The sequence below is a fragment of the Typopeltis vanoorti genome, chromosome 1 (genome assembly GCF_054136105.1).
Source record: "Typopeltis vanoorti isolate ZY-2024b chromosome 1, IOZ_Tvanoo_1.0, whole genome shotgun sequence".
In the NCBI taxonomy this organism is placed as follows: Eukaryota; Metazoa; Arthropoda; class Arachnida; order Uropygi; family Thelyphonidae; genus Typopeltis; species Typopeltis vanoorti.
In genome coordinates, this window is record NC_143549.1 from 41,940,110 (window position 1) to 41,961,196 (window position 21,087).

Here is a 21,087-nt window from a genome sequence, read left to right on the forward strand (position 1 = left end):
AATACATTTTTTCATGTCAATTATGTACTGCAATTTTCCTGTGCTTCTCAGTTTTAAACTTCAGTGTTTTTATTGCTGTTTTTTATTTTTAGAAGACACCTGAAGAAGGCTGTCAAAAGCCAAAACTACTAGTGTTTTATATCATTAAAGCCTTACAATTATTCTTAGTTTTAGTCATTAAATCTCTTTTTATATATATTGGAAAGGAGGAGGAAAGAATACTGTTAAAAAAAAGAAAAAAAAGAATCAAAGATGATAAAGGTGACATGTAAACTGAAGCTAAGGATATCCTAGATGTCTTAAGTACTTAAATATAAGCAGTAATACAGAACTGTACTAGGAAATTTTTAAGAAGAATGCAAAGAGAAGTTCATATCAATACTCATAGTAAGTCATCAAAAACTTGAAATGTGGAAAGGCAGCTGTATAGATATCTGACCAGAAATCCTTAAAAAAGGAAATAAAGCTGAATGTAAGAATTAGAGGAATTTCTCTGAGTGTCCTAGTTAAGATTTATGGAAGCATATGCAAGAAGAAATTGAAAGAGATTGTGGAAGAGAAACTTGAAGAAAAAGCTGGATTCAGGCCAAATAGAGGTTATCAAGATTAGATTTTCACTTTATAACAAATAGTTGAGAAATCATGGGAATATGATCTCTACTTGAAATCTCTACTTGAGATTTGTAGATCTGCAAAAGGCATATGACAAGGTGCCTTGAAATAAGCATTTCAAAGCACTACAATTGTATGGGATGAATGGAACATTAGAGAGAGCAATACATAGTCTATATTTATGTTGTAAGTTAGAATTGAAGGACTTATAGGAAGATGGTTTGATGTAAAATCAGGGGTAAGACAATGACTGTGCATTATCTCCACTGTTATTCATCATCTATATGAATCACATTATGAAAGAAAGTGGCCTGATGTCAGAATTGGAGATATCAAACTTTTTTGTTTTATGCAGACGATATTGTACTCCTAATTACATCTAGTGCCAAGTCTCTGGGATTCTCTAACTAAATTGAATAATGGTTATAACAAATTTGGCATGAAAATAAGCAATAAAAAACTAAAACTATGAAAATAGTCAGGAGCATAAAAAATTTCAGCTGCATTCCAACTGGAGACCTATAGAATAAGTAGAATATTTTAGCTATTTAGGCTCAGTTTTTAGTGAAGATGGCAGGTTAAATTTGGAAATCGACAATAGAATAAACAAAGCTGGTATGGTGGGTAACCAGCTGAATAATTTTATATTGAATAAAAGAAATTAACCAAAACATCAAACTAACAGTATACAAGAGTATTCAAACCAATCTTAAGATATGGATCTGAGAATTGGGCTAGAAATAAGTTTCTCAATCAAAGACTAGAGACCACAGATATGAGGTTCTGTGGAAAATTAGAGTGAACAGATGACATCAATAGTGGGATAATATTAAAAATGAACCTATTAGAAAGAAAGGAACATGGCATTGTTAGCTTTCAAGAATGTGTAAGTAGAGCTAATCTAAATTGATATGGGCACTTAAATAGAATGGGTGAGGAAAGGTTAGCAAAACAGGCATTGGATACCAAGATGGTAAGTAAGAGACTCAGAGGAAGGCCAAGGTCTAGGTTGCTTGATTCACTCAGACGTGCCTTAGACACACAAAATGTTAGCTATAACAATATTAAAGTGCTGACAAGTAATAAACTTATTTGTTTGTGGAAATGATGTAAACTTAATCATGACCCTCTGTAGCTCATTGGTCATAAAAGACCTGGTTCCATTCCCGTCTATGACGTGAGGAACCTTTATCTGGTCTCTTTTGACTAAAGGTGAGTCACAGGGTTTTTCATCCCTTAGAACAGACACCAGCCCCGTGAACACACACACCTACAGACATAAGATACTCCCTGAAATAAGTACTAACCAACCTATTCTGTAGAATTTTTGGTTTAAAATGTCTACACAGTGAAGTGTGGGTCTATGTGTGAATGTAAGTGAAACAAACTTAATAATATAGCGCTGTCATAGTAACTTGAACATCTTGAAATTATTTCAGTTATTTAGAGCCTCTGTAGCTCAGTCTGTATACACAAAGCCCTTTGATAGGAAAAACCTGGGTTCAATTCCCATCAGTAATGTGAGGAACCTTTATATTGTCTCTTGATGTGAAAGGTGAGTTAGCTGGTCTCTTATGGAGGTGAGGTTTTTCACCCCAAAACTCGGGTTTTTTGTCCTCCAGAACAGTCAAACCAGTCCTGTAAACACACACACACACACACACACACACACACACGGATTACAGTCATGAATACATCCCAGCCATATGCCGATCCTGAGCTCAGATAAAATTGCTGGGTGGTGGTGGGGGGGTTGCGATGGTGAACTACCCTGTAAATATCTCACCAGGAACACTTTGGGCAATGCTTACAAAGTCATCCTGGAGTTGGAAACTACTGAAAGGAAAAAAACACCACCATGGCAGTAGTGTGAGTGGTCTCATTCAGTGAATCCTCTCCCTGGAACTCTCTGCTAATAATAATATTGTATTTCCTAAAAGATATATCTGCAATAGATGAAATATTAAAAGCATTAAACTGTTGTTTAATGCATTCATTTGTTTGTGTTTCATTCCATTTTCATTTCATGACCATGAAACTGCAGGGTAAAAGAGATGACAGTGTAGATATATAATAACATGAAAGGAGACGAGTATTCATGAGAAGTTATGAACATTAGAAACTCTATACTGCCAAAAGAATTGAAAGAAGAATGAGAGAGCTTGCATATGATAAAATTCTGTGGATAGAGAAGGGAAGCGATAGCAATGACTGAGTAGGTTGTATTGAAAAAATGGTATACGGAATGTAGATGTAAAAATGAGCTTGAATTTGTCTTTTGGAGAGACTGCAAACTGTATATGAGAGCATAAGTGCGATGAGTCTGTGGATCAAGATGTTTGAACAGGAGCTTCAGATTAAGTAGGAGCCTGCATAAAAAGGACACAAATGTAACGATCACAGTAATGAAGGCAAAATCAAATGAGAGTAAATTAATCAAGTTTGACAAAGGAATCTCTAAATTCTTTCTCTATACAACAAATGAAAGGAAGCATTATTGGTAGGATAGCTTAATGACTTCAGATGGAAAAAAATGTGATGGCAGAAAAAAAATACTTGAATTACTTTGACTAATGTGATAGGAACAAATGTGAAAATAGAGGTAGATGAAGTGAACGAGTTCAGGGTATTCAATCAAAATCTGTGATGGCATTAGATGAACTATCTCCATATTTCTTTACTTTTACATATCTGACCAATACGTGAAAGGTCACGAGACCTATAGCAAATCAGTGCCATGTGTGGGCAAGAGGATAAGAAGAAAGGAGGAATCTGTTTTTCTTTTTAACAACTGAAGGTGGTATATTTTGGAGGAAATGCAGAGTGTGTGTGTGTGGGGGGGGTCTATTCCAAAGAACAAAAGTAGATTTGATGAAAGAGGAGGCCAGTTAAGTTGGTTTGGTGAGTTTCAAGATGTAAAAGTAAAAGGGTATTCATCAGTAGTAGTAGTAGTACTTATTTCAATGATATTCGAGGAAAGTGGAAGAGTAATAGTGGCTAACTCAGCAAAGTGCTATCCATGAAAGTAGAAGAGCACGGGGTAGAAACTAGACATTTATGAGAGAGTGAAGTAGATATGTGTGTGGGATCATTAATTAACTGGATCGACCTATTCTGAATAGAATTGAGCAATCTTAGAGATGTTTTGGTGCACCATACCAAATATGGGAGCAGCATTCAATGGTTGGGTGGACATGCTATGATTGCAAACAGAATGTCAATGCAGATGACCTGTTTAGATTATCTCAACTGGCAGGATCCTTGACTTTCATTTATTCATAGTTCTGTTTGGATACCATCAGTTGCTAGTGTCCTCACATCTTTCATTCATTGACTTGTATTAAAGATTTTATTTTTGATTTAATTCTTTCTCAGATATGATACTTATTGAAAACCCACAAGGGTCCATGAAAATGAGAACTTAATTTCTTTCTCATTTTCATTTAGAATGTATTGCAAGTGTACTGCATAATTTAAATGTGTGCTTGATTTAAAAATTACATTGAAATCGTTTCTCTTGTATACAACTTTTCATATGTCAGCTTTTCACCTCTTTACATCTTCTGTCCACTCTACCCATCCCCCCACATGTCTTACAGCTTTTTGCTTTTTTTCAGTCTGTTTTTTTGGGGACTCTGTAATTTCCCAATAGTATTTTATGCTAAAACTGCATTTTATCATGTTATCCATTCATTATTTCAATTTTCTCAGTTGCCCACTATCTGAGCTTCTTACTTTTTTTTAATCTTTTGCCACCTTTCTGTCATTATTTCTTCCACTTTTATATCTTGGATTATTTGTAGTGTTCTCTTTTTTATTTTCAAAGTTATAAATCTGTTTTAGTTTGTAGATATCTTTCCTCTCTTCTCTCCATTTCGTGGGTTAGGTAATTATTTAAATTTCTATTTTCTCCAATGTCCTGAGCTTTTAAAAAAAAAAGTTTTTTTTCTTGCTTATTTATACAACGTTGATCTGATTACTTTTTCATCCAGATAAGTCTAGTGTGGTGTGTAGGAAAACGGACTCCCATCTTGTTTTTGATGAGTAATTTGTTTGGCATCAATGGCAGAACCATGTTAAAAATCAAGATAGTAGAAACAAACTTGCCATTATTATGATTCAAGTTGGGTAAGCATGTCTAATTTTGAAAAGAGAGAGATGATTAATAAAACAAGTGTTTGAAGCAAAAATGGAAGAAAAGATCCCAGTAAAAGATCAAGGTATAGATGAATTGATGCAAATAGAGTAATTCTAAAAAATAAAATAAATAAATAAAAAAGAGATCATTAAATCATAAACTTGACAGATAATAGGCTATTTGGAAGACAATGGCTGTGTTTACTGTATGTTATCTGGTACATCCCTCTGGGGCTATACATCAGAAAATAAGGTAATGATAGTTGAAATTTATGTATAAGTGATGTACCACTAATTGCACTCTGAAATAGTTTCTTCAAGTAATTATCATTTTACACATTTATAACAGATATACTTTGATTACACAAGTAATGACATGGTATTATTTGCCAATTCAATTTTATTTTTTCACTTTTTTATGACCTTAAGTTGGGTTAAATTTAATCTGTGAACTGTATATGTAGTGATTATGTTATCAGTGCTTTGTATCTATCTAATCTGCCATGTATATAAATATCACATATAGCTGGTTACAGGTATAACTGAATATGGAGCTGAGGTGAGAGCTATTTTTCTATTTTTGTGTTCATTATAACTCTATTAATATAAACCTACTAATATATTGAATATATTTTTGAATAATAAATATCGCAAAATTTTTATTTAAAAGAATCTCATTCATTGACATATTTAAGTTATGAAATTATTTTGGATGTGAAATCTTGTGGTGTATATAAAATAAAAACATATGTTAAAAATAGATTTTCAAGAAAGATATGAAGCATTTTCTATAATTGTACATAATTTAGTGATGTTTGTGTTTGCTTAAGTAATGAAATAGTAAAAATGTTTATGAACATATAATTTTCAACTTCACGTATTTTCCAACTTATGTGAAGCTTCAGGCTATAAAATACTTTTTAATTGGCAGTTTTTTTACTAAGGCATTGGCATTATGTAGTGTGAGGACAAAAACATCTCTATAATTTTTTTTATTGGTCCTACTGCCAAATGTGTATGTGACCATAACAAATTTCCTTGTTATTTTAGGGAAGTGTGCAGTGTGACCAGTTTATTAGGTAAACCCCATCCATTACTATGGAATCCACTACTTTTGTCAGATGATCAATAGGTCTCTTGTAGGTTGTATAAAACAGTGCTTCCCAAACTTCTGGATGTCAGGGCCCCCTTTGCAAAAATTAAAATATTTCACGACCCCCATCAAAAAAAATCGTAATAGAGAGATATATTATTATAATATTTATTGTATTTATATTCAATACAAAACATACACAGCGAATATTGCAAAAATCAAATGCATATATTACATTTTTTGCCTCTTACCGTTTGGTTCTGAAGACGTTGTGGGCTGTTCTGGTAAAATATGAAATACTGTCCTTTTTTTTTTTGAGTCTGTTTCTGCTTCTTCTGATTGTTCACGGGAATTTTTTTTTTTATTTTTTATCAGCCACTTATCCATCTCAGGGTTCAATTTTTTAATGTAGAATAGATCGAATAATATCACCACTTACCGATACTGGCACACCACAGACTGATAACATGAAATAAGTGAATATTACCTGAATAATCAAGGGACCAGGAACATTTTTCTCTTTTGTGACTTTTCTCCCTTTACGGTAATTAAGCCTAACTCGAAACAGTCTGTTTGACAGCAAAGGCAGGTTATTAAAACGTGCACATGATTGGCGCAGTATTAACAAAAGATCGCGCAACCGAAAGATAAAAGCATAGCTGACAATTGAGTTGAAATGCTAACTCTCTTCAACCGAATTCCATATGTGAAACTGCCATAACATTCATTATATATATATATATATATATATATATATATTACTTAGTTTTAACGCTTTTAAATTTTAACACGTTCAGTTGAATTTTATTGCTGCCTTGGGAAATCGAACTCGCACACATCTAATTAAAAACAATAGTTTTTAGTTAGATACTGTGTTTGCCCATGCAACATACAATTTTGTTTCAGTCTATATATACAGCATAGTTTCTGTATGAGGGGACATGTGATTCATTAATTAGTGTTTTTATCCCAGTTGTCTCTAATTGCACTATTTGTTGAGAAATATATTACACAGACTCCTCATACCTTATTCACTGGCATAATAAAAGTACTTGTTTTTATTGCCTCCGAGGGAGGGCGTGTTGTTTACCACTGCAAGCGAGTTACTATCTCCCCACATGAACTTGTTTAAGCTTTTTTTTTTTCATGTGTGAAGTATACGTGAAACTTTTATTGGTAATGGAAAACTAGCTCGGATGACATAATATAAAATGAGTTTTGATATGTATGTAAAGTCAATATCAACAGTGCCCGATTACGAACGCGTGATGAAAGGGACAGGAAGATTTGGAGCTTCCCTGGAGAGCATTCAAAGTAAATACAATTAACCACTGCTTTGAAATTAAACATATGAATAAGCAATATTTACTAATATTCATTAAGTGCCGAAATAAGCAAAGTTTGTGAACCAACACCAATGTGTGAATTTTTCCATTAAAATATAAAAAATAGCAAAAAAGAAATGATAAATAATAAAAGTTAAATATGTTTGTTTTAAAAAAAAAAATCTACTTAGTCTTAAAACATTTTAAATTTGTTTTCATTATTTCATGGCCCCCCTCAACAAAACCAACGGCCCCCAAGGGGGCAGCGGCTCACAGTTTGGGAAGCGCTGGTATAAAACACGTAACATACAAATAGTGGAGTTTGTATGTGCATGCCTGCATTTTCTAGAATGTGATTTGTTTTCTAGAGGAAGGTTCAAGGATTGTTTAACCCATAGCTTATTCTGTTTATAGCTTATTTACTAAAAATAAATCTATATGTTATTAATTTTTATGGCTATATTGCCTATTTTTCTTCAGGAGCACCCCTTGTATAAGGTCATTGGCTTTTTACTCAATTTTTACCCAATAAATGACAATATACAAGGGATACTCTTAAAAAAATATATATAGCCATAAAAATTAATAATTTAGAGGAGTAGCATGGAAACATTTCCAGAAATAATATATATATATATATATATATATATATATATATATATATATATATATATATATATATATATATATATAATTGGCAATTTGGGATTTAGCCAACCAAATTGTATTCTTATTGGTTAAACCAAAATATAGAATGATGGTACAACATGACAAAATTTCCTGCTAGCTGGGGCATCGCCTGGTTAAACAAGGCCCCCGTTGTTTTCGCCAGGGAACCAGGGCGAACAGCGAAAAGTCAGCTACTGGAACAAATCTGAAAACAAACCCCAACTCAACATCACCAGAGTTAAAGATCGGTACTATCAACGTAAGAAGCCTGAATGGCAAAGAAATGGAGCTAGCTGAGGAATTAGATAAGTACCAGATCGACATAATAGGGGTGACTGAAACAAAAAAGACCAAAACTGGTGAGATCTTTCTGAGCAATAAATACAAAATGTTATACTCAGGCAATGATAATCAAGGAAAAGGAGTAGCCATAGTATTCAACACAAAATACAAGGCTAATCTTCTTGAATGGCAGTCAGTCTCAAGCAGAGTGATGTGGGCAAATATGAGAATGGGGAACTGGACAATGAGACTTATTTGTGCCTATGGTCCCACAGAAGGTTCTACTAAGGTAGAAGTGGAGGAATTTTTTGAGGCTTTAGAAAAAGCAACTGACACAATGAAAAATGAAAAGTTGGTCCTTGTTGGGGATCTAAATAGCAGAGTAGGAAATGATTGTGAGACATACAAAAATATTTTGGGAAAATTTGGAGAAAAGAGCAAAGCTAATAATAATGGCAAATATCTGTTGGATTTCTGCTCAGGACATGGACTGGTTATTACTAACACCATGTTCCAACATAAAAATGTGCACAAATTCACATGGAGAGAAGAGGCTGGGAATAAGAAAAGTCTCATTGACTATGTTATTGTTGATAGTGATGTTTTCTCCCTGGTGCAGGACACCAGATTGTACAGAGGATTTGAAATTGGAAGTGATCACTATTTAGTCTTGAGCAGGATAAAATTGAATTTCATATTGAAAAGAATAACGTGTAAGAAAGTTTTAAAGCGAATAAAAGTTGAGCAGCTCTCAGATGTGAACTGTAGGCTAAAATACACAAAGATTATTGGAGAAAAAATGAAAGAGTTTGAGAACAGGAATCAAACCTTGGAGATTCAGTGGCAAACTCTGAAGAAAACATTGATTGATTCTGCCAGAGAGGCATGTGGTGAGGTTATCTGTAAGGATAAAAAAATCAGAACTCCCTGGTGGACACAGGAAGTTAAAGAGGCAGTGAAGGAAAAGAAGAAAGCATACCAAAAGTTCCTGTCAAATAAGTCGGCTTGTACTCTTAGAGAATATAGAGACAAATGCAAGAATGCTAAACACTGTGTAAAACTAGCTAAACAAAAGTCATGGGAAGACTTTGGCAAGAATATAGAAAATAAATATCAAAAAGGTCAAGATATTCTGGAGGTTGTTGAAGAAGCTTAGGAATGGAGGAAAGAGTGCTGTAAAAGGAATTAGAGATGATAAAGGTGACATGAAAACGGGAGAAAAAGATATCCTTGAAGTATGGAGTAATTACTTTGAAAAACTGCTAAATGAAACAAGCAGTGATGACAGCACGGTGGTAAAAAAACACTGACCAGGCATGCAGTCAATAATACATATCCATACCAGAAGTAGAAAAAGCCATCAAAGGCTTGAAATATGGAAAGGCAGCAGGAGTAGATGATATTCGACCAGAAATGCTGAAGTATAGTGGTATAAGAGTCTTACAGTGGCTGCACTGCATAGTTCAGAAAGCCTGGACAGAGGGACGAATTCCCGATGATTGGAGTAGAGCTCTCATAGTACCCATATATAAAAAGGGAAATAAAACTGCATGTGAGAATTACAGAGGTATTTCCCTACTGAGTGTTCCTGGCAAGATCTATGCAAGTATACTTGAGAAACGGTTGAGAAGAATTGTGGAAGAAAAGCTTGGTGAAGAACAAGCTGGATTCAGGCCAAATAGAGGCTGTCAGGATCAGATCTTCACTTTACGACAAATAATCGAGAAAGCATGGGAATATAACAAAGATCTGTATTTAAGTTTTGTCGATCTGGAGAAGGCATATGACAAGGTGCCAAGAGAGAAGCTATTCAATATGCTGCAGTTATATGGTGTCAATGGGGCATTATATCAAGCAATACTTAGTCTTTATTTGAGTTGTAAGTTAGCAGTTAGAATTGAAGTCAGTACAGGAAGATGGTTTAATGTTAAATCTGGTGTGAGACAAGGATGTACATTATCCCCTCTGTTATTCACTATCTATATGGATCTTATTATGAAGCAAAGTGGTATTAAACATGATATCAAAATTGGAGATGTTAATGTCAGCTCTTTGCTTTATGCAGATGATGTTATACTTCTAAATAAATCTGCTACAAGTCTGCAAGATTCTCTGATTAAATTGAACAGCTGTTGTAATAGATATGGTATGAAGGTTAGCAATAAAAAGACAAAGACAATGAAAATAGGCAGAATCATTGAAAATATCAACTATGTTGTGAATGGAGAACCTGTGGAACAAGTAAAACATTTCAGCTATTTAGGCACGATTTTTACTGAAGACGGTAAATTAAATATAGAAATAGACAACAGAATCAGCAAAGCTGGTATGGTGGGAAGTCAATTGAATAAATTCATATGGAATAAGAGAGAAATCAGTCGGAACACTAAATTAGCTGTATACAAGACAGTGTTCAAACCAGTTTTAACTTATGGATCTGGGAGCTGGGTCAGAAGTAAAACACTTGACCAAAGACTAGAGACCACAGATATGAGAGTCCTGAGAAAGATTATAGGCCTGAACAGATGGCATCAATGGCAATATCATATTAAAAACGACGATATTAGGAAAGAACTTGACATTGTCAGCATCCAGGAATGCGTTAGCAGAGCTAATCTTAGGTGGTATGATCACTTGAACAGAATGGGCGAGGAAAGATTAGCAAAATAAGTGTTCTCTGCCAGGCAGGCAGCAAAATGACCCAGAGGAAGACCAAGATATAGGTGGATTGATACAGTACAAAGTGCTTTAGATGATAGAAATATAAGATCTGATAATGTTGGAGTCTTGACAAGTAACAGACTGATTTTTGGAGGAAAATTGTAGATAGGAAATTAATGATGTAATTTTTTTCATGTAGTACTATCATATCCTGTACACCCCTTGATGGTACATGGCAGGAATTTGATGATTATAATTGATGTACACCTCCAGATTATGGCATAGTGATTATTTTATTTATTTATTTATAATTTTTTATCTCTCTCCACAGCCCCATACTGCACTTTACCAATATTTAGATATTGGTAAAGCCAGATATTTAAATTCTATTATTAGAATTCTTTTGTTATTACCATTATTATATTTATTAGTAGTTTTTATAATTATTATTTTTTTTCCCTATATGCCATGACTCCTCGACTCCTGTGGCAAAGCATATGACACTTAATAGATGGAGTGAAATTATTAAAGTTTCTTGGAATAATAAGAAACAGTCTGCTTTCTCTTACAATTGTAATATAAGATATTTCACTGATCCAACAGTTTTGATCAGTACTATGACTGTAGTATGTCAGCACTGTAAAGCACTTAAATACAGACATAAATCTACCAGAACATGATGTTTGAAAGGAATGGTGAAATTAATGAGCTCCTCCTGAACCAATATTATCACTCATTACAATGCAACATCCACTATCTCATCAATTAATTGAAACTATCGAGCTTACAATTCTGCATTTTAAATGGCATCATTTGGTGCAAAACAAATAGTTGAGAGTTCATGCCTGCTTTCAAGGTGCAACGTCGAATGTACCATTTGGCAGGAAATTTGTTACCGGTCAAAACAAATGATCAAATGACCATAGCCTTTAAAGGAATGCGGAGAACCGAATGTCCAATCCTCACCTTCTTGTGGTGCATCCTGTTGGGTATCTACTTGGATGCTGAACAAACGAGGATGGGCTGGCAATTTAGTATTTAGCTGACCAAATTGTATTCTTATTGGTTAAACCAAAATAAAAAATGATGGTACAACATGATGAAATTTCATGCCGGCTGGGGCGTTGCCCGGTTAAACAAGGCCCCCCCCCCCCCCCGTTGTTTTTGCTAGGAAACCAGGGCGAACAGCGAAAAGTCAGCTACTGGAACAAATCTGAAAACACCCCAACTCAACATCACCAGAGTTAAAGATCGGTACTATCAACATAAGAAGCCTGAATAGCAAAGAAATGGAGCTAGCTGAGGAATTAGATAAGTACCAGTGTTAAACTGTGAATGAAACTGTTGTGTATTTTTTTTTTTTTTTCATTCACATTTAACATTGCTTATTATATATTAATCATGACTTGTATAAAAGTTATTTATTACTCCTTATTTAAGAATTATTATTTAAGTATTTATTCTGAACTTAATCAGCTATTAATTTATTAAATAATAATATGTGTATAATTTATTATATCTTATGTATATATTGTAACGTGAATATTATTATAGTTATCTGTATACGAAATGAAAGAATTGATTAAGTAGCTCTAATATTCTAACACAATAAATATTCTATTTATTGTGTTTTTATTAACCCAATGTAGTGGTATAGCCTTATGTAACATTAACGAAAATGTTTACGTTTATTTATTGTCATGGAAACGCACGAAGTAAACGAGCGCGAGTGGAACAGAGCATGAGCTGGGGAGAAGAATATTAGATAATAAATGGAAGGTAACGAGTAGAGAAGGGAGAAGAGACGGAATTTTGAAGTGAAAGGAAGCAAGGGTATAAACTACAGAAGTGGAAGTAAATGAAAGGTTCTCAAGGGCAGAAGTTAAAAGGGATAATATTTATATGCGAGCAAAGACGAAGTGAATCTTATAGTTAGCTGAAGGTGAAGTCAGCAGTAATAATAAAAAGAAATTAATGCCATAATCGGATGATATAAAATGCTGGACGTTCAGTGAAGAATTCTGAATAAAACCAGTTGGTCTAGAATTGCGACTTATTTCTAATTTGCCCTAAGGAGAACTGCACAGTGTTTAATTGGTTAATGAGTGATAACAAGGATAATTCAAGTACCCTACAGTTGATGTCTAGAGTTCTGAAGTGCGATTAATAGTGTTTCAGTTATAACTGTGGATAAGTCTTATAGATGTGTTCGTAAGTGTAATAAATATATTAAAGAAGTATACTTGCAACGTAATTGATGTACTAGGAACTAATTCTGGTAAGGACTGTCATATTGATTTATTTCAATGCATGAAGAATTGAGTGTTAATTACGCTGCGTTTAACCTAACTTTAACTGTGGAAATTCTTCGAGATTGAGAATTGAAAAAAATAAAAGTTGCTTGAGAGATATTTGCCGCTGTTAGTGCCTGCGGTGTTTTTTTTTGCGTTTAGCATGGATGAGAAATTCATGGAAACTGATTAGAAAGGAAGTTTTGTTATGTTTAATTAAGTGTAGGAACTTTGTGAATCAGAAGCTAAGAAAGTGTATGTGAAGGTTTGGAAGATAGAACTTATGTAATTGATTTGATCTAATGTTCAACTTGATTCTGTTGTTTAATATTAGAAGTAGATTTTATGTATGTGTCATATAGCTTATATTAAATGTTTTATTTTGTTAATCTAATTATTGTGTTTGCCTGAATTCCTTTTTATTGCACCGTTCACAAAAATTCGAATCTTGCTGGAATCCCAAGTAGAAAACAAATACTTCGGCCAGAATGAATGGGGAGACTGCTAACTAACTTTGAATTGATCCTGCTATTTTATATAGACTTATCTAAGGATAGAGTGCCACAGTATAATAGAAATTTCTCTACCCTTGGATTGGTGATCAATTTACAATTAGTTGTATTTTATTTTATGAAAGTGACTTATAATAAGATGGCGAATTCGAACATGAAGGAAAGAACGTCACGACACCAGATCGACATAATAGCGATGACTGAAACAAAAAAGACAAAAACTGGAGAGATCTTTCTGAGCAATAAATACAAAATGTTATATTCAGGCAATGACAATCAAGAAAAACCAGTAGCAGCCATAGTATTCAACACAAAATACGAGGCTAATCTTCTTGAATGGCAGGCAGTCTCAAATAGAGTACTGTGGGGCAAATACGAGAATGGCGAACTGGACAATGAGACTTATTAAGGTAGAAGTGGAGGAATTTTTTGAGGCTTTAGAAAAAGCAACTGACACAATGAAAAAGGAAAAGTTGGTTCTTGTTGGGGATCTAAATAGCAGAGTAGTAAATGATTGTGAGACATACAAAAATATTTTGGGAAAATTTGGAGAAAAGAGCAAAGCTAATAATAATGGCAAATATCTGTTGGAATTCTGCTCAGGACCTGGACTGGTTATTACTAACACCATGTTCCAACATAAACATGTGCACAAATTCACATGGAGAGTAAGAAAAGTCCCATTGACTATGCTATTGTTGATAGTGATATTTTCTCCCTGGTGCAGGACACCAGAGTGTACAGAGGATTCAAAATTGGAAGTGATCACTATTTAGTCTTGAGCAGGATTAAATTGAATTTCATATTGAAAATAATAACAAGTAAGAAAGTTTTAAAGCGAATCAAAGTTGAGCAGCTCTCAGATGTGAACTGTAGACTAAAATACACAAAGACTATTGAAGAAAAAATGAAAGAGTTTGAGAACAGGAATCAAACCTTGGAGATTCGGTGGCAAGCCTTGAAGAAAGCCCTGATTGATTCAGCTAGAGAGGCATGTGGTGAAGTTGTCTGCAAGGATAGAAAAATTAGATCTCTGGTGGACACAGGAAGTTAAAGAGGCAGTGAAGGAAAAGAAGAAAGCTTATCAAAAGTTCCTTGCAAATAAGTCAGCTTATGCTCTTAGAGAATACAGAGACAAATACAAGAATGTTAAACACTGTGTAAAACTAGCTAAACAAAAGTCATGGAAGGACTTTGGCAAGAATATAGAAAATAAATATCAAGAAGGTGGCAAAATATTCTGGAGGTTGTTGAAGAAGCTTAGAAATGGAGGAAAGAGTGCTGTAAAAGGATTTAGAGATGATAAAAGTGACATGAAAACTGGAGAAAAAGATATCCTTGAAGTTTGGAGTAATTACTTCGAAAAATTGCTAAATGAAACAAGCAGTGATGACAGCACATTGGTAAAAAACACTCAACAGGCATGCATTCAGGAATGCATAACCATACTTGAAGTAGAAAAATCCATTAAAGGCTTAAAATGTGGAAAGGCAGCAGGAGTAGATAATATTTGACCAGAAATGCTGAATTATGGTGGTATAAAAGTCTTACAGTGGCTGCACTGCTTCAGAAAGCCTAGACAGAGGGACGAATTCCTGATGATTGGACGAATTCCTGATGATTGGAGTAGAGCTCTCATAGCACCCATATATAAAAAGGGAAATAAAACTGAATGTGAGAATTACAGAAGTATTTCCTTACTGAGTGTTCCTGGCAATATCTATGCAAGTTGAGAAGAATTGTGGAAGAAAAGCTGAGTGAAGAACAAGCTGGATTCAGACCAAAGAGAGGCTGTCAGGATCAGATCTTCATTTTACGACAAATAGTCGAGAAAGCATGGGAATATAACAAAAATCTGTATTTATGTTTTGTTGATTTGGAAAAGGCATATGACAAGGTGCCAAGAGAGAAGCTATTCGATATGCTACAGTTATATGGTGTCAATGGGGCATTATATCAAGCAATACTTAGTCTTTATTTGAGTTGTAAGTCAGCAGTTAGAATTGAAGGAAGTACAGGAAAATGGTTTAATGTTAAATCTGGTGTGAGACAAGGATCTACATTATCCCCTCTGTTTTTCATTATCTATATGGATCACATTATCAAGGAAAGTGGTATTAAACATGATATCAAAAGTGGAGATGTTAATGTCAGCTCTTTGCTTTATGCAGATGATGTTATACTTCTAAGTAAATCTGCTACAAGTCTGCAAGATTCTCTGACTAAATTGAATAACTGTTGTAATACATATGGTATGATGGTCAGCATTAAAAAAACAAAGACAATGAAAATAAGTAGAATTGTTGAAAATGCCAACTGTTGTGAACAGCAAACTTGAAACAAGTAAAACATTTCAGCTACTTAGGCACGATTTTTAGTGAAGATGGTAAATTAAATATGGAAATAGACAACAGAATCCTGGTATGGTAAGAAGTCAATTGAATAAATTTATATGGAATAAGAGAGAAATTAGTTGGAACACTAAATTATACAAGATAGTGTTCAAACCAGTTTTAACTTATGGATCTGAGAACTGGGGCTTAAGTAAAACACTTGACCAAAGACTAGAGACTGCAGATATGCAAGTCCTGAGAAAGATTAGAGGCATCAATGGCAATGTCATATTAAAAATGAGGATATTAGGAAAGAACTTGACATTGTCAGCATCCAGGAATGCATTAGCAGAGCTAATCTCAGGTGGTATGGTCACTTAAACAGAATGGGCGAGGAAAGATTAGCAAAACAAGTGTTCTCTGCCAGGTTGGCAGGAAAACGACCCAGAGGAAAACCAAGATGTAGGTGGATTGATACGGTACAAAGTGCCTTAGACGATAGAAATATAAGATCTGATAATGTTGAGTCTTGACAAGTTACAGACTGATTTGCAGGAAAATTGTAGATAGGAAGTTAGTAATGATGTGAATTTTTCATCTAGTACTATCATATCCTGTACACCCCTTGAGGGTACATGTCAGGAATACGATGATGATCATTCCCATTCTCTCTTCATCTCTCAGTTCTAGTGCATCCATATATGCACCTTGGTTAGATCCATTGCATTTCATTCTCTTGATCTTTTGCTTCACCTCTTACTTCCTTTGATTCTTGCTTGCTGCACTTCTGACAGTGGTCTCTTCAGTTGACTCTCACCCAAGCCTTTCAAATGTAGTCTGTCACTTTTGTACAAACTTCTTCTTCCTTCAAAGACATGCTACACATCTACTAACTGCACTTCCTTCTTGCACAGTTCATCCAGCATGCCATTGATGATTCTTGCTTCCGATCTTGACTCATCATTGTCATAACTTGGCAACACACTTGACAACTGTGGTGCAAATAAACTCACTCAGTGAAAATAATTTCATCTCCCTTATTTCTGATGCTCTTGGCATTTGTAAACATAGCAGTTCATCTTTAGGTCTGTAACTACTCTTACACATAATTAACTCCATAATTTCATCAGTTCATTCATTATTTCTTTTAATTTTTTTAAGTATTTTTTCTTGAGCTGTAGTATTAGTTCTAATGTTTTGGCCATTATTTCTTTGAAATACCTGCTTCACTTCTCTCATTTTCTAGTTTCCAATGTTTACTGTGATATAATTCTTTAAATGGATTATCTGAAGCACATTTATCTTTCCAGTTTGTCTTGAGTTTTTGTTGTGGCTACTAATGCATTGCAGTTTGAATTAGTCAGTAATAGAATAAGTTTTAACTTGTGCACAGATTGTGCAAGAGGAAAGGTGTGGAGTGAGTTTGAAGCCTTGTTGCTTAATCCACTAAGCAACAAGGTGTAGTGAAAAGGAGGTTGCAGGATGAAGAGGATATTGCAGTTTATGTACAATAATGCCAGAAGTATTTAGAAATAATACTACACTTTTCATACTTTCTCGTACTATGCTTTCTCTGTGGATGAGATTTCTAGCAGCATATTATATTAGCAGGGTTATGCTACAAGAAACTGAGGAGGCAAGGGATCTTGGCTTATTGGTGGATAAAAATTTGAAGTTCAAAGGTCACATAACAAAAGTTGCAAATACAACTCTGAGGATAACTGCAGTATTGAAACAAACCTTGACATCTAAGGTTAACAAAGTCATTTTGCCTCTTTATAAGGCTTTGATAAGACCACACCTTGATTATTGTGTGCAGATTTGGTCTCCTTGATTGCAAGGAGATAAAGAAGCTGTTGAAAGGATGCAAAGAAGAGTTACAAAGATTGTATCTGGATTATGGGATTAGATTGATGACAGATTGTATGTGGATTACAGACTTTGGTTAACATGATATAATAATAATAAATAATGGTGATATGATAGAGCTCTATAAACTTTTGAATGGATGTTATAGGATAGCTTCTGATGAAATTTTTCATTATATGGAAGGCAGGATGAGAACATAGGGACATTCATGGGGAAGTTAAGTTTGTTCACAGTCAAGAAATGGGTAAGAGCTAGGTTTTTTCTCACAGAGCAGTGAGCGAATAGAATAGTTTGTTTTTATGGGTAGTGAGTGCATCTAGTGTGAATGAATTTAAGGGAAGGTATGACAGCAGGTTTGGGTAATTTATAGCCTCCCTCAATGAGTCGTTGACTCCCTTGAGGTCTTGGATGATAACGATAATATTATAATAATGGTGAGGAATTTTTGGTATTAGTTAGCTCAGCTTGGTCAAAATTTATAGGCATTAATGAGATGTGGTTGACTGTGGATGATATAGGGAGAGAATGCAAAGGATATAGTATAATAAGAGAGGACGGATAGAACAGCATGGCGATGGTGAAAGAGGTTATTAGTGATAAAAGAAGAAATGAAGCCAAAAAAGAGCATAAGTACATCAAGAGGACAGGAATGCAGAGGGTAGTGCATTTAAGGCTATCTGGTGTGAGAGATAGGACAACAGAACAAACCCTTTAATTGGTTGCTGCCATAATCCAAGGAATATAAGGGAGAATATAAATGAGATGCATTGACAAATTAGTATCATGAGTTCAGGTTGAGTAATTATTATGGGAGATTTCAACTGGGAACATGAGCTGTGTGTGGGGGGGCAGGGGAGGAAATGTTCGCAGAGAATAATGGAAATAGAATTTATACAGCTGCTAAGAGATAATCACCTGAGACAGCATTGGTTTTAGCTACACTACCTCCAATTTGGGAAGCAATCATATATAGTTTAATACAAACTAAAATAATCACTCAACATTTCAACCTTCACATTAAGGTCTTCATCTGGAGTATACTCTTATATTTACAAAGAAACAAGCTGCCCTACAATCTACGTGGTATGTTCATTGATTTGGTCAACAAGTTGAGAAGTCGGTGTTCAGCAGTGCCATGGCATAAGAATTTGGAGGAGAGAGAGAGAGAGAGATGATAGTGGTGCAAGGGAGATGGGATGGTAAGGGGTGTTTTAAGAAAATAGTATCAATGTATACTCAGAGTCAGAAGGATAAGTCAAGTAGGAGTTAGACTGATGAATAGCATCGTTAAGCAAGAATTTTCTCATAGATCTTTAAGCTTTCAGTCTAATTCTTTCCACTTCTTCATGTAGCTTCCTCAGCGAGAGGGTACAGCACCATGTCCTTCCATTTCTCTCTGCTTGTGGCTTTCCTTTTTGTTTCTGCATAACCATGTGATTCTGTCTATGACCTTATATCTTCAAGCCATGTCCTTTGTCTTTTGCCTCTTGATCCTTTTCCTGTAATTTTTCCTTCTAAAACTGTTGGTGTCCTCTTGTCCTACTGAAACCTCTCAGTACATATCCTGCCAATCTCATCTTTCTCTGGATCATTTCCTGTAATAAAGATTTCCGTGTTCTCATTCTCTGTAGGACATCTGTATTGGTCACATGTTCTGTCCATGAGATTTTCAGAACTCTCCTATAGTACTACATTCCAAAGGCCATTATCTGTTGTCTTACTCTCTTCTTGAATATCCAGGTCTCACTTCCATACATGAAACTGGCCACACTAATGTTCTTATCATTCTTTTCTTTATCTTGATACCCACAGAACTTCTGAGTAGATCTTTATTTTTCCAGAAGGCACCTTTAGCTATGGCTGTTCTTATTTTTATTTCCTTATCTTGCTTTCCATCTGCAGTAAAGTAGGTGCCTCAATATTTGTATTCTGTTGTATGTTCAATTTTCATATTGTTTATGAATATATCTAGCTCAGATCTGTTTTCTTTTGAGATTTTTATAAATTTGGTCTTTATTGCATTTATATCTAATCCAAATTCATCATCAAATTCCTGCCATGTACCCTCAAGGGATGTACAGGATATGATAATACTACATGAAAAAAAAAATTACACCATTACTAACTTCCTATCCACAATTTTCCTCCAAATCAGTCTGTTACTTGTCAAGACTCCAACATTATCAGATCTTATATTTCTATCGTCTAAGGCACTTTGTACCATATCAATTCACCTATATCTTGGTCTTCCTCTGGGTCATTTTGCTGCTAGCCTGGCAGAGATCACTTGTTTTGCTAATCTTTCTTCGCCCATTCTGTTCAAGTGTCCATACCACCTGAGATTAGCTCTGCTAATGCATTCCTGGATGCTGACAATGTCAAGTTCTTTCCTAATATCCTCATTTTTAATATGATATTGCCATTGATGCCATCTGTTCAGGCCTATAATGTTTCTCATGACTCTCATATCTACAGTCTCTAGTCTTTGGTCAAGTGTTTTACTTCTGACCCAGCTCTCAGATCCATAAGTTAAAACTGGTTTGAACACCATCTTGTATTCAGCTAATTTAGTGTTCCGACTAATTTCTCTCTTATTCCATATGAATTTATTCAATTGACTTCCAACCATATCAGCTTTGCTGATTCTGTTGTCTATTTCTATATTTAATTTACCATCTTCGCTAAAAATCGTGCCTAAGTAGCTGAAATGTTTTACTAGTTCTACAGGTTCTCTATTCACAACACAGTTGACATTTTTAACGATTCTACCTATTTTCATTGTCTTTGTCTTTTTATTGCTGACCTTCATACCTTATCTACTACAACAGTTATTCAGTTTAGACAGGGAAACTTGTAGCGAATTTATTTAGAAGTATAACATCGTCCACATAAAGCAAAGAGCTGATCTTAACATCTCCTATTTTGATATCATGTTTAATACCACTTTTCTTCATAACGTGATCCATATAGATAATGAATAACAGACGGGATAATGTACATCCTTGTCTCACACCAGATTTAACATTAAACCATCTTCCTGTACTTCCTTCAATTCTAACTGCTGACTCACAACTCAAATGAAGACTAAGTATTGCTTGATATAATGCCCCATTGACACCATATAACTGTAGCGTATTGAATAGATTCTCTCTTGGCACCTTGTCATATGCCTTTTCCAAATCGACAAAACCTAAATACAGATTTTTGTTATATTCCCATGCTTTCTCAACTATTTGTCGTAAAGGTGAAGATATGAACCTGACAGCCTCTATTTGGCCGGAATCCAGCTTGTTCTTCACTCAG

At 34.6% G+C, this 21,087-nt stretch overlaps 1 protein-coding gene across 1 annotated transcript in view; it reads left to right on the forward strand.

The window, feature by feature from the left end:
• The window catches only part of LKRSDH (lysine ketoglutarate reductase/saccharopine dehydrogenase), a 363,892-nt gene that overhangs the window by 136,607 nt on the left and 206,198 nt on the right, over positions 1-21,087 (forward strand). The window lies entirely within an intron of this gene.